At 35.6% G+C, this 12,836-nt stretch overlaps 1 protein-coding gene across 1 annotated transcript in view; it reads left to right on the top strand.

The window, feature by feature from the left end:
- CASP1 (caspase 1) overlaps positions 1-2,327 on the top strand; it is a 30,238-nt gene extending 27,911 nt beyond the window's left edge. The window contains exon 10 of the mRNA XM_037744395.1: positions 1,960-2,327. The gene's annotated coding sequence lies outside the window, so the exon portion shown is untranslated. The remainder of the gene's footprint in view (positions 1-1,959) is intronic.
- The last annotated feature ends 10,509 nt before the right edge of the window (positions 2,328-12,836 follow it).

The following is a 12,836-nucleotide window of genomic DNA, read 5'->3' as shown; positions in this document are numbered from 1 at the left end:
AAAAAAAAAAATAATAATAAATAAATAAATAATTGTACTTTAGTTGAAAAACCTAGATATAAAACATATTTGAAAAATATAATTATAGCTTGAAATTCACTATAAGTTTATATTTTTAAAATAGTACCAAAATAGTCATAATATGGAAGACAAAGAATCTTTGTATATTCATTTTTACTGGAACCAATGAAAACACCTCTTGGTTTATATGAAATTTGATATGAACCTGAATATAAGAAATGGGTGAGTAGATGGAGAAGAAAAAGGAAAATGAAGGTGGTAGAAATTATTCTAGTTTCCTCAAGATTCTTGAGTAATCATTCCAAGATATGTCCTGGTTCTTGCTCTGGACTCTTGAGAGAAAGGAAGGCAGTGTCTTCTGATAGAGGTTAGGGAAGGGGGCAGCTGCATGAGGTCTTAAAAAAAGCAAAATTGTGAGGCATATGGAGGTTGAAAAGAGACTCCAGTAATCATCGTTACTTCATTTCCACCTCCTTTATTAGATCTATCTAATAAAGGAGAGAAAGGACCGCAGACACCTGGCTCTCGTATGCAGTATAAAGTTTGACCATCTGCCTCTGAGGAATGGGGCTTATGTTGACATCACAGGGATGAAGGGGCTGCTTCAGGGCCTGGGCTACAGTGTAGTTGAAAAAAATAATCTCACAGCCAGGGTAAGAACCCCTCAGCCACCTCACACTCATACATATTCAAAATATATTCTTCTAATAATTAGTTAGCTTTATAGAATCTCAACGAGGTTTAACAACCTCTGGGTTCGTGTGTGTGTGTGTGTGTGTGTGTGTGTGTACATGCACACACTTACTAGCAAATGAAAGTACTGAATACCTAAGTCCGTGTCTCTTTTGAGCCTCAAATACCCTCAATTCCATAAAAGTAGACAAAACAAGATTGGCATGTAGTTGCACAATGCTTATTGACTTCCAATATGATCAGGTAATTGGGATGTAGCCCCAAGATTCCACAGAAAATCATAGAGTAATGTGTTTCAGCCAGGAGTGCACTCTTAAAACAAATATTAAATCCAAAATTTTGGGCCACTGACACTGTGGATTGGTCTGTAAATGAGACAAAAAGTTTCAAATTTACGAGAACCTAGGTTAGTGAGGCAAAATCTCACAATAGAATCAAACCAGACAATTTCAGAGAATGAGTGTATGTATGTGTCTGTATAAGAAAAACAAGAGAATTGAAAGTAGGCAAAAAGTAAAGAAAAAGGAAACATGACACTCCAGCCTGGACAACAGAGCAGGACTCCGTCTCAAAAAAAAAAAAAAAAGAAAAAGAAAAAGGAAAAGGAAACATGAGAGAGAACGTTGGATGGGGTGCGATGTTTTTGGGTTGGTCCAGAAAAACCTCTGTGGAGAGAGTTTGCACAAGTTGGACTGACTATCTGAAGATGTATCTGGGAAGATGCGAGTTCAGTGCCTTCCAGTAGGGGGTGCTACCTGCGAAGGAGCTGAGCTGAAAACGTAACTGACCCATGAGAGACACAAAGAGACCAGTGTGACTAGAGATTGAAGCAGAAAAGATATAGTGTGAGGTTGAGTATGGTCAAGCTAGAAGATTGATTTTATTCTAAGCAATGTCAGTTGGGTTTTACAAGAAAAGTGGTGTGATGCATTTATAACATGACTCTTGCTAGAAAAGGAGAGAAAAGATCTAGATTTTTAAAAAGTAATACGAGTAACATATACAAACATACAATATATTAAGAAGACAGTGTATGGTATGTCAGCATGGAGAAAAAGTGGAACCCACAGCCCCATTACAAAGGAAAAATAAAACTATAAAACAGCTGTCATGATTGAGTAAGCACAATGTGAAGCACCATGACCAGGATATTACATATGTTTCCTGTTTCACTCATGGTAAATCTAGGATGTCCTATTAATTGTGATTCTTCTTTGACTGAAGTTAGACATTGCTTATTCCCAGGATATGGAGTCAGTGTTGAGGGCATCTGCTGCCCGACCAGAGCACAAGTCCTCAGACAGCACGTTCTCGGTGCTCATGTCACGTCATCCTGGAGGGAAACTGTGGAAAGGCTCATGATGAGGAAAACCCAGATGTGCTGCTTTATGACACCATCTTCCAGATATTCAACAACCGCAACTGCCTCAGTCTAAGGGAAAAACCCAAGGTCATCATTGTCCAGGCCTGCAGGGGTGGTGAGTGCTGAGACTGAACATCTAACAGTTATGAAGGTGTATGCAGAGGATTGTGATGTTTGGTTTATATTTAGGGCCAAGTCTTAGATCCCATCCAGTACAAATAAAGTACATTGAATTCTGAAGAAACTCTTCTGAAGGGGCTGGTATAATGAGAAACTGTCTCATCAGTGGAGAAATTTCTGTATAATTTCATCCACGGTAAGTGGTGAAGGATATCATCAGAATCCCTAAATCAAAGTTAAACAGAAGTATTCAAACTTTTGAATGGAATCATTTTGATGATAGCTTGATTTGTAAATGTTTTACAGATGTTTTGACATTATGTGGTTTCTGAAGAATTGCATTTGAAACTGACGTTATTATGTGATAGAAGCACCCTGTTTATTCATAATTATTGAGGGGAAAATTAGTAGAGAGTTAAGGAAATTTTAGGAAATTTAAGTCAATCTTTTCTCTCTTTTTATTCCTGACTTCCAATGACCTCATGACTATTGGGATGTAGGTTTTGTTTTGTTTTTTAAGAAAGCAGCAATAATTTAACTAAAAACTGGTAAAGGCATGATAAATTTACTATTAATTGACACATTGTTGAATGACACTAGAGACGAAGCAAAGTGTGTGTGTGTGTGTGTGTGTGTGCATGTGTGTTAGCATGTGTGAGTCTGTATGTATATATGAAACTAGTTAGAAAGAACATTGTAAATTAACAAGGTGGGCGATTGTGATAGCCATAATAAGGAAGGCAGAGATGTGTGCAAAAAGTTGACATCTCTTGAACCAACCCAAATGCCCATCAATGACAGAGTGGGTAAAGAAAATGTGGTACATATACCCCATGGAATACTATGCAACCATAAAAAGGAATGAGATAATGTCCCCTGAAGGGACATGAATGAAGCTGGAAGCCATCATCCTCAGCAAATTGACCCAGGAACAGAAAACCAAACATCGTGTCTTCTCACTTATAGGTGGGAGTTGAACAATGAGAACACACGGACACAGGGAGAGGAACAACACACACCAGGGCCATTTGGGGGTTGGTGGGGAGGGGAGGGAGAGGTTTAGGACAAATATCTGACGCATGTGGGGCTTAAAACCTACATGACAGGTTGATAGGTGCAACAAACCACAATGGCACACATATAACTATGTAACAAACCTGCACGTTCTGCACTTCTATGCTGGAACTTAAAGTAACATAAAAGAAAATGAAAAAAAAAAAAAAAAAGAAAGTTGATGTCTCTACAGCAAACTGTGGGGATCTGTGAGTCAGTGGCTCTCCAGCATCCTTGGCAGTCACCTCTTCACAGTCACCTGAAAACCTGGAGGCAGATTCTGCTTGCAAGATCCACGTGGAAAAGGACTTCATTGCTTTCTGCTCGTCAACACCACGTATGTGTCTTTTAGCAACAGTCAAAAATTTGGGGACTGAGGCCACCTTTGAATAATTCTACAAAATCAGGAAAGGCTCTATGCGACAATGATCTGAGAGAATGGTGTGTGCTCTCTACATACTTTACATGATCTTATATGTGCTGTGAGAACAGATGCCTTCACCCTCCCACACACACATTTTAAAAAAATATACCTTTATTATAAGTGTTACACTACAGTAAAAGGCATGCTAAATATTAAAGTAACACAATACAAGAAACACCATTCACTGCACACCATTTAAATATAAATGATGGATTCTGGTTTTTTTAAATTAAATCCATTTAACATTTTGAGTAGAGGTTTTATGGATCTCAGTACTGGCTGTCTTTCCCAAATAATCAACTTCAAGCACTCTTCTACACATATCCCACCTGATCCTACAAAGAGCAGTGTTATTGCATGTCCAGATAAAAATGTCAATGGCCTTTAAAAAAAGTAGAAAACGTTAGGGTGGGGCTAATTAGGTCTAATTATAGGAAACAGTGGTTTGTATTTCACCTCTAGGTAGTCATCCTAAGGTGACTCTTTTTACTCTCTCCAGTTTGCAAATTTTTAAGTCTTATTTTTAAACCACTTTCTTGAGGCATAACTGACATACAAAAATTGTACATATTTAATGTATGCAACTTAATAAGTTTGGAGATAAGTACACATCCCTAAAATCATCACCAAAATCTATGTCATAAACACCTCTCTCTCCTCTAAAAGATTCCTCCAGCTCTCTATTTATTATTATATTCTGCAAGGATGTGATAAGGATAATTTACATAAGATCTGTCTTTGCAAATTTTTAAGTATGTAATACAGTATTATTTACTATTGGCACCATATTATACAGTATATTTCTATGATGTTTTAATTTTCTGTAACTTAAAAGTTTGGATATGTTCATCTATTTTGTTTATTATATGGTGAAATACAGCGTGGTGCAATCTGTAAACAATCTGGAGCCCAACAGCATTTTTTTGTGGCTTTCTCACTGTGTGAACATAAAAGTTGATTCATCCTTCTCAGATTCTATTCTTTCCTTTATAAAGTGGAAAAATTCCAGTTATTTCTCAAGTCCCCTTTTCTAAGCAAAGTGAATGACAATGCGGTCCATAGTAAAAAGCCAGTTCCAAAAATCAAAATGCAATCACTAAGCAATATCTTGTAATGCTTACAAGCTGTCCTTTTTGTTCAACCTCTGCCAGCTTTTCTGTCTCCTCTGTGTGAAACCTAAGTAAATGTTAGGTTATAAGGATTTCCGTAAATCTATCAAGTAAATTCCCAAGCTATGAAAAAACAAAAATATAAACAAAAACAGTAAAAGTCATAGCCCAAGGCATAGCATTCTATATCATCATAGATAACATGTCCTGGAGAGACAGCATAAGGGGCTCTATCTTCATCATGGAACTCATCACATGCCTCCAGAAATATTCTTGGTGCTGCCACCTAGTGGAAGTATTTCAGAAGGTAAGCTTTCGTTTCCTTTTCTTGGCATTTATTTATTTGCTCAGAAAGAATTTATAATTATTCAGTAATCAAATAAAAATTACACACTTTTTCAGGCAAGCAAAAGTAGAATGACAACTGATTTCTGTTATTCAGGTGTTTAAAATCTGGTTTAGAGAAAGAAAATGTTAATATAACCCAGAACAAGAGCAAAGTAAAATAAAATAATGTCAACTATAAGCTTCATGTTATGGGCTGTAAGTTATTACAATTCAAAGAATATAAAATATTTTGAAATAATTTGATTACTTAATTTACAAAATGAATAAAAACCGAATGGAGATGATGGGCTTCATCCTGATGACAAAAGGGTAAATGACGCTTGCATGGCTTAACACTACCTAGGACTCAGACTTTTGTGGCAGATATTGATACTGGAAATATGGGTTAACAAAAAAATGTGTGATTACAGATTGTGGTGGGCTTCATAAAGGCATGTGAGAGGGAATAAAAGGAAGTCACTCTTTCAATGGAAAAGGGCAGAAGGGAATGTCCCTTGCCCAACTTGGGACATTCCCTATTACCTGTCCTTCCTACCTTATTTTCTCCACCCAGTAAGCATACATTAATAATTTATTTATATGTCTGTTTTTTACCTATATTTACTCACTAACATGCAAACTTCAGGATGGCAGAGATTTGCTCAGCACCTCAATATGCCTGACATATAGCAGACATTCAATTAATATTTATTGAATAAATAGATGCATAAATGAATAGACAAATGTTTCTTCTTTTCTAAGGGAAAATAGAATTGGTATTAACACAGGAAAGTGTGGCTGTTTCTAAATTAAAAAGTTTAGAAACCAGTAATTTTTTGTGGGAAAAGAAAGATATACCACTGGTGTTTAAAGAAGATCGTAGCATAAATTGAGACAGGGTTTCTGTGAATAGAGAACTAGGAAGCTAAGTCCTTTTGGATGATTAGGAATTAGACATTGTACTTTTGAGAGTATTCCTGGAAAAAGACTAGAAATGTTGGATTTAGGGTAAGCAGGATCTCATTGATCAGTCCATGCATAAGAAGTTACTATGGTGGTGTGGGCGTGAAAGTTGTTCCAGGTTCAGGCCTTAAAGCAAGATTCTGGGATTTAATTCTCTTTTAAATTGAAGAATCCGCTTTGGTAGGGGTTGAAAGTAGTAAGTCTCCCATATCCAGTTATCATGAGCATATCCCAAGGGATATTTAATTGATTGTCACATCTGTAGGTCAGAAATGGAAAATAGAGAAAATGGAGATTGAAAAGACTTGACTAGGCATGAGGTGTTTATTTTGAGGTAAAGTGTACAGTCTGACATGGGGTGTCAATTCTAAGAGGTAGAGTACCAGTGTTAAGGAGTGGCAATATCCATGGGCTTGATGCCATCAACCCTGGAAACTCTCTTCATTCCAGACGTTTCCTAGTTCATGGTGCAAGATACTTTCTGAGAGTTCAAAACCCCTCATATCTCATCTACTGTTTTTTCTTTTAGGTACAGAAATCATTTGAAATTCCAAGGGTTAAAGCCCAGATGCCCACCATAGAATGACTATCCATGACAAGAGCTTCCTACCTCTTTCCTGGCAATTGAGAATTGTAAGTAGTCAGAGTTGTTGGGGTTGAAATAAATGAAAGAGTTATATCGGTGGTGAAGTTCAATGACCATTGACAGCTGACTACTTGGATGGTCAAGTTAGTGTTCTTTATTGATGTAGCCTGGTGAGTATTTATTATTTATTTGCTCTTTTTTATTCTACTTATATACCTTTAGTTTCCCCCAACTATATAGCCAATCAAGGAGGTAAGAAAAATTGCAGCAAAATGTAATAAACAATGAAAGTCTTAGGTTAGTAATTATTAAAATAGTAATTTACTACTGCTACCATTATTAATTATATTAATTTATCTCTCATACTCTTCGTCTCTTTGTCTCTCTCTCCCACCTGCCACACTTAATTATCAAACATTGCATCAGACCTTAAACAAAACAGAGTAAACACGGGAGCTAGCTATGGAGAAAGCAGGGCTTTGGTCCTCTGAATGCACATATCACATTATTGTTGTATGACTTTCTCCTTAGTTCAGCTAAAGATGGGGTCCTTGTCACATGACCAGAAAAAATTAGACTTGCAGACAATTTGAAAGGCAAGGAGGGCAGGGTTTATTGTGTGAAAAGGAAAAAAGATGGGAAATGGAATCTTCACAGAGCCTCCCAAAGTACTGGGATTACAGGTGTAAGCCACCATGTCCGGCCTCCTTTCTGATTTCTTCGTTGACCCACTGGTCATTCAGAGACATATTGTTTAATTGCCATGTATTTGTATAGTTTTCAAAATTTGTCTTGTTGTTGATTTCTAGTTTTATTTTACTGTTCTCAGAGGAGATGCTTAATTTTATTTCAATTTTTTTGAATGTTTAAAACTTTTTGGTTGGCCTATTCTTGACAATGATCCTTGTGCTTAGGAGATCAATATGTGTTCTTCAGTCAATAAAGTGTTCTCTAGGTATAGCAGTTGCTCTATAGTGCAGATGATGTCTAATATTTTTTGTTGTTGGATTTCTGTCTGAGAGATCTGTCATATGCTGAAAGTAGGGTGTTGAAGTCTCCAGCTATTTCTGTATTGAAGTCAACCTCTGTCTTTAGCTCCAATAATGCTTGCTTTATATATCCAGGTGCTAGCATGTTGAATACATATATATTTATAATCATTATATCCTGTTGCGGGTTGATCTCTTTATCATTATATAATGACCTTTTTGTGTTTCCTTACAGTTTTTGTATTGAAATATATTTTGTCTGATATAAGTATAGCTGCTCCTGTTCCTTTTGGTTTCCATTGGCATGAAATATCTATTTTCATTCTCTTTATTTTCAGTCTGTGCAAAGTATGTTTCTTGTAGGCAACAGGTCATTGAGTCTCATTTTTTCATACATTCAGCCATTCTATGTCTTTATGTTAAAGAATTTTTCCTTGGCACCAAACAAGGCTGAGACAGATGTTTCTGGAGTCTAAGACACAAATATTGCTTTCTGTCAAAAACTCTGATTAGTCTTACATACAGTTCAACTTGTTTGGGATATTAAGTATCCTATATATAGGTCTTTATTTTTGAATTTATGGCCATACTATTTTTATAAAGAACAAAACCCTAAATGAAAGCGTGGAGCATGGCATACTTAAAAAGTTTTCATGATAAAATTAATTTCCACAAAATCATTTTACAAATGTTGAATGTAATTAGGGGAAAAAATGATGCAAAAATTAAAATGAGACAAGCAAAAAAAAATGTATTTTGTAACATTTGGCCTTTTTTCTGAATTGATTCAGAATAACTTTAACAAAAACAAATACTTTTTAGTTAAATTTTGTGCACTATGGGGGAAATATGGAAAATTGGATATGTTTACATTTATGTAAGTGCTCTTTAAAAAGAGTACACTGTCACATACTCTTTAAATTAAATAAAATAGGTGCAATAATATTGAATATTTCAAACAATAAAGGTGCAAAATAAAGTAATGGTCACATGTTTGGGGACACATACACAACACATCTTATATGTGTCATTTGTTCACTAATAGAGTTCTTAGAAAAACTAGTTATTAGGGAAAGTAACCTAGTCTCATCTGGTTATTGACTTCCTTGAAAGGCATAAAACGTAGAAACTTATGTTTTAGCTACCCAAATATTTTCAAAAGGTGACAGTCCTTTTTTCATGTACAAAAGAAATCAAGTAATATAATTTCTGTGGTTAGGTTTTGAGTATTCCTTTGATTCCTCAGAACTATTCTAGTCAATTACTAATTTTGGTTAGTATTATTTGGTTAATAATAGTGTTTTCTAGGCTATTTAAATTACTTTAACATCAAAGACTTAATGGGTGTCTAGTATTATTATATGTATCTTTGACCCTTCACAAGGACCATAAGACTACATAGAACTCTATAAAAACTGAGTTCCTGTTTCATATATAAAATTTTCTATTTACCTATCTCCTGTATAACTAATAGGTAGCTCAAATTTAAGAAACTTAAAATAAAATTTCTAATTTCTCATTACTTTTTCTTTCTCTGAGTCCTACCAAAACAAGCTTATTAATTCCATTCTTTCCCAGTTTGATGATGGCATCACTATCTGCTTAGTTGCTTGAGTAAAACTAAACAAAATAATCACATACACAGCAAAACTTTGCATTTGTTCTCTGCTCTGGCTAAACATGTTTCTTCTTGTTCCCTACTCAGATAGCTTCCCCAGTTATCCTCTGTCTTATTACCCACCATATACTTTTTAGAACTTAGCTGGAAGAAGAGATCTAGCTCTTAAGGAAGTTAAAATGGCATATAAAGCCTGATGCATATTCTGAAGGATTGTTTAATTTAGTTGCAGAAATACAGTCTAATATGCAAATTCCTTTTTATCTTTTTTCTTTTTTGTTTTGTACTTGTAACTGTGTGCTATGAGTAGGCTAGACTCAGGACATGTGATGCACACAATTAAAGCAGACATGGCTAGTAAACCTTATGGTGTTTATAGTCAGCCCATAAAGGCAGATATTAATTGGGAGAAAAAAATGCAGGCACAATGTAGCAAGAATAAATACTGATTGTCCACTGTGATAAAGCCTTTAAAGAAACACTTATGCTTATATTTGGAAAATAAAGGAGTGTAGGTCAAGGGTAAAAGAGGAACATTCTAGACAGGAAAAGCAGTGTGTATAGACAACTTACAGACTAAATGCAGCTTTGGAGAGAGGACTTAATAACTGGGACACAGCATCAGGAGAGATGCCATTGGGGAAGTTGGGAAGCAAGGGAGGGACCAGGACCAGAATATCTGAGGCCTTATGTGCTCCTTCATACTAATAGTAATAAGAAATTCTAGTGGGCTTTAAGCAATGAAGTGATAAAATTTTCATTTTTAAAGAATCACTCTGGAAGATATCGGGGGAGAGGTTACATGCTAGTACAATATTGCAAACCATGGGTGATAATGATAGTCCCAAAAGAACTGAGTAATGTTAACTGCATATTATTATTATCATTATTATTAATTTTATTTCCATTTTGCTCACAGTGTCATAGCATAAGACATAGAGATATAGGTAGAGAATAGAGGACATAGTATAGAGAATAGAGAATGGTTGGGACATGAAATTTACATAATAAAGTTTACAGCATATTTGCCTATAACTTTCATATACTCTACAACATTCAACTTATAAAATTATCTAACATATGTGTCATAAGTCCCTCTGGACCACAGAAATTTTACTAGTTCACTAGAGGGGAGATTATTAATATCAGTGAGAAATAAATTTGAAAAATTTTCAGAAACATAAGGGAATATTATTGACTTTGCAGAAATATCTATCATTTTAGGATGAAGAACACATTCCTATTAACCCTCACCTTTAACATAAACAGATAAAAATCATTGTAAGTTCCAGCATTTATGTGACTCCTCATTCCTCCCAGGTTCTAAATAGATTCCTCTGAGATGTCACCGATTCATCTCAAGCTTGGAACTAGGGTTCATTCCTACTGATTTGGTCAATTGTTCACCTAGCCTGTTTTCTGTGATAAATCTAAGCAAAACTAGGGGTCCAAGCACAGAAAACTTCCCCGACACATAGTTTTCTTCAAAGCCAATGTCAGCACTGAGTTAGGCAACTTTACTTTCACATGCCTTTGTTGCCTCGGGAGCCACCTTGACATACACATGTCAAGAGAATTATTGATTCTAGATCTGATGATGTCTTGATTCCACTTTCACCATACAAAGCAGAGATCAAAGGTGTCACTCACCGATATTCTCTTCTCTTAGCTATTAAAAAACTGTATAGTCATTCATGTGTAGAGCCTCTTGCTTCCCAAGTAATGTGGTGACATATCTTGAACAGGATTTATTATCAATTGGTTAGGCATGTGGAAAAACAATTCAGTGGAGAGTATCCAACACATTGGGGTAAAGTTCTTCGGAGATGATAAATTACTATTTCAATGTCAATCTTTCTTTAGGTCCACTATTTGGAAATGACCTCAATGCACAAGACTCTTAAGAAGTGTTTTCTCCTTTCTCAGGTAATGATGCTTCTAAAGAAATAGTTCTTTGAATCTCATCTTCCTTGATATTGAATACTATGGTAAACCCAGGGTGAGAGGGCTATAGGTAATTCTCATAGATTGATCATATACTTTATTCTCTTCTTAATCTATTCTGCTTCCACAGAGGCTAGTCCCATAGTTTTACTATCCCTGTGTATACGTCCATATAAATAAATTTTGAATTTGTGTATTAAATCCTGATTACCGACTTAAGTGCCAGACTTCAAAATTCAAGTGTCTGCTGAACATATTCACTCACATCTCACAGAAACACCTTTGTCTGAACATTCCCACAGCTGAATATGCCATTCTTCCCCGATGCTGCTTCTCTTTCATTTCTCCTGTCTTGGTTAAGTTATACAAACCAGAAACAACTCATCTTGGGCTCTGTCTTCTCACTCACATCCAACATTAAAGACCTTGTAAAGTTTATGGATTTATTCTTCAAATTTGGATCTCTCTCCATGTCTACTTCTACTCCTATGTTCAGAGCCTCCAGTCTTAAAGTTCCCTATAATTCTTTAGCAATGTCTCTTACTACATGTTTTGGTAATTTTAAAAAAATCAATTTCCCCCAATGGACTTTAAGCTTTAAGATAAAATTTTAAAATGTCTGACTTATTCATAGGTATGGTCTCGTCTAAGAGGTGGTTGCCTCAGAGTGCGCATTCGATAAATATTTGTTAAAAGAACACTTTACTAAATAATTTCATGAGAATTATTGTTACTAGGCCACTAACAAATTTTTATCACATGCCAACTGTATTCCATACCATGTTCTATGGACTATATAGAGAAAAACGAGCAAGACAATGTTCCCATTTTACTGCACTCACATGAATACATAAATCATAAATGAAAGTAATTAAAAATATCCTGAAATTAAAGCATTCCAATAATTTAGGGCTATAAATGAGAATGCCCACACCTGTATCAGTTAGTGTGGGATGTTTTAACAAAGTCAGACATTTATAATGGCTCAGATATCATAGAAAATTATTTCTTATTCATGAAAATTCTAAAATTGTTATTCCTGATTAGTAGGAGGCTCTTCTCCACATGCTAACCCAGATGCTTAGAATGCTTCCATTATAATGCTGTGATACTCTCCAACATGGCTATGTTAAAATGACTGTGATTGTAACCATCCAGTTAGTGGCATTGGAAAGAATATAGAGGATTACCTTTAGGAGATTTTTCTATGTTTAGCCTGGTGGTGTCACCCCATACTTGTGCTTGCATTCCATTAGTTAGAAACCAGTGATATGGTCATGCCTAACTGCTAGAGTCATTGGCAACATAGACTAGCTGAGTGCCCAGAAAACAGAGATGTGTCTTGTTGGGTCTCATTGTAGATACTGAGAGTGTCTGGGTAGTCCTCTTGTCCCACTTTGTGTTCCTTACAGCATCATCTATGTGTGAAGCCATAAAATAGGAAATACAGTGTTAGGAGGACAATCCTGATCTAGTCATTAACATCATTGAATCAATTCGCTGCTAATGGAACACATTCCAAGCCAGAGGAGATTTCTAGTGGTGCAACAGGGATCTACTTCCATATATTTGAATCTGCGTTTTTATAAACATTTCAGACAAAAACATAGGGAGATTTTCAAGGCC

Source organism: Cebus imitator, unplaced genomic scaffold (assembly GCF_001604975.1).
Source record: "Cebus imitator isolate Cc_AM_T3 unplaced genomic scaffold, Cebus_imitator-1.0 Scaffold171, whole genome shotgun sequence".
In the NCBI taxonomy this organism is placed as follows: Eukaryota; Metazoa; Chordata; class Mammalia; order Primates; family Cebidae; genus Cebus; species Cebus imitator.
This window is presented reverse-complemented; position numbering and strand designations above follow the sequence as displayed.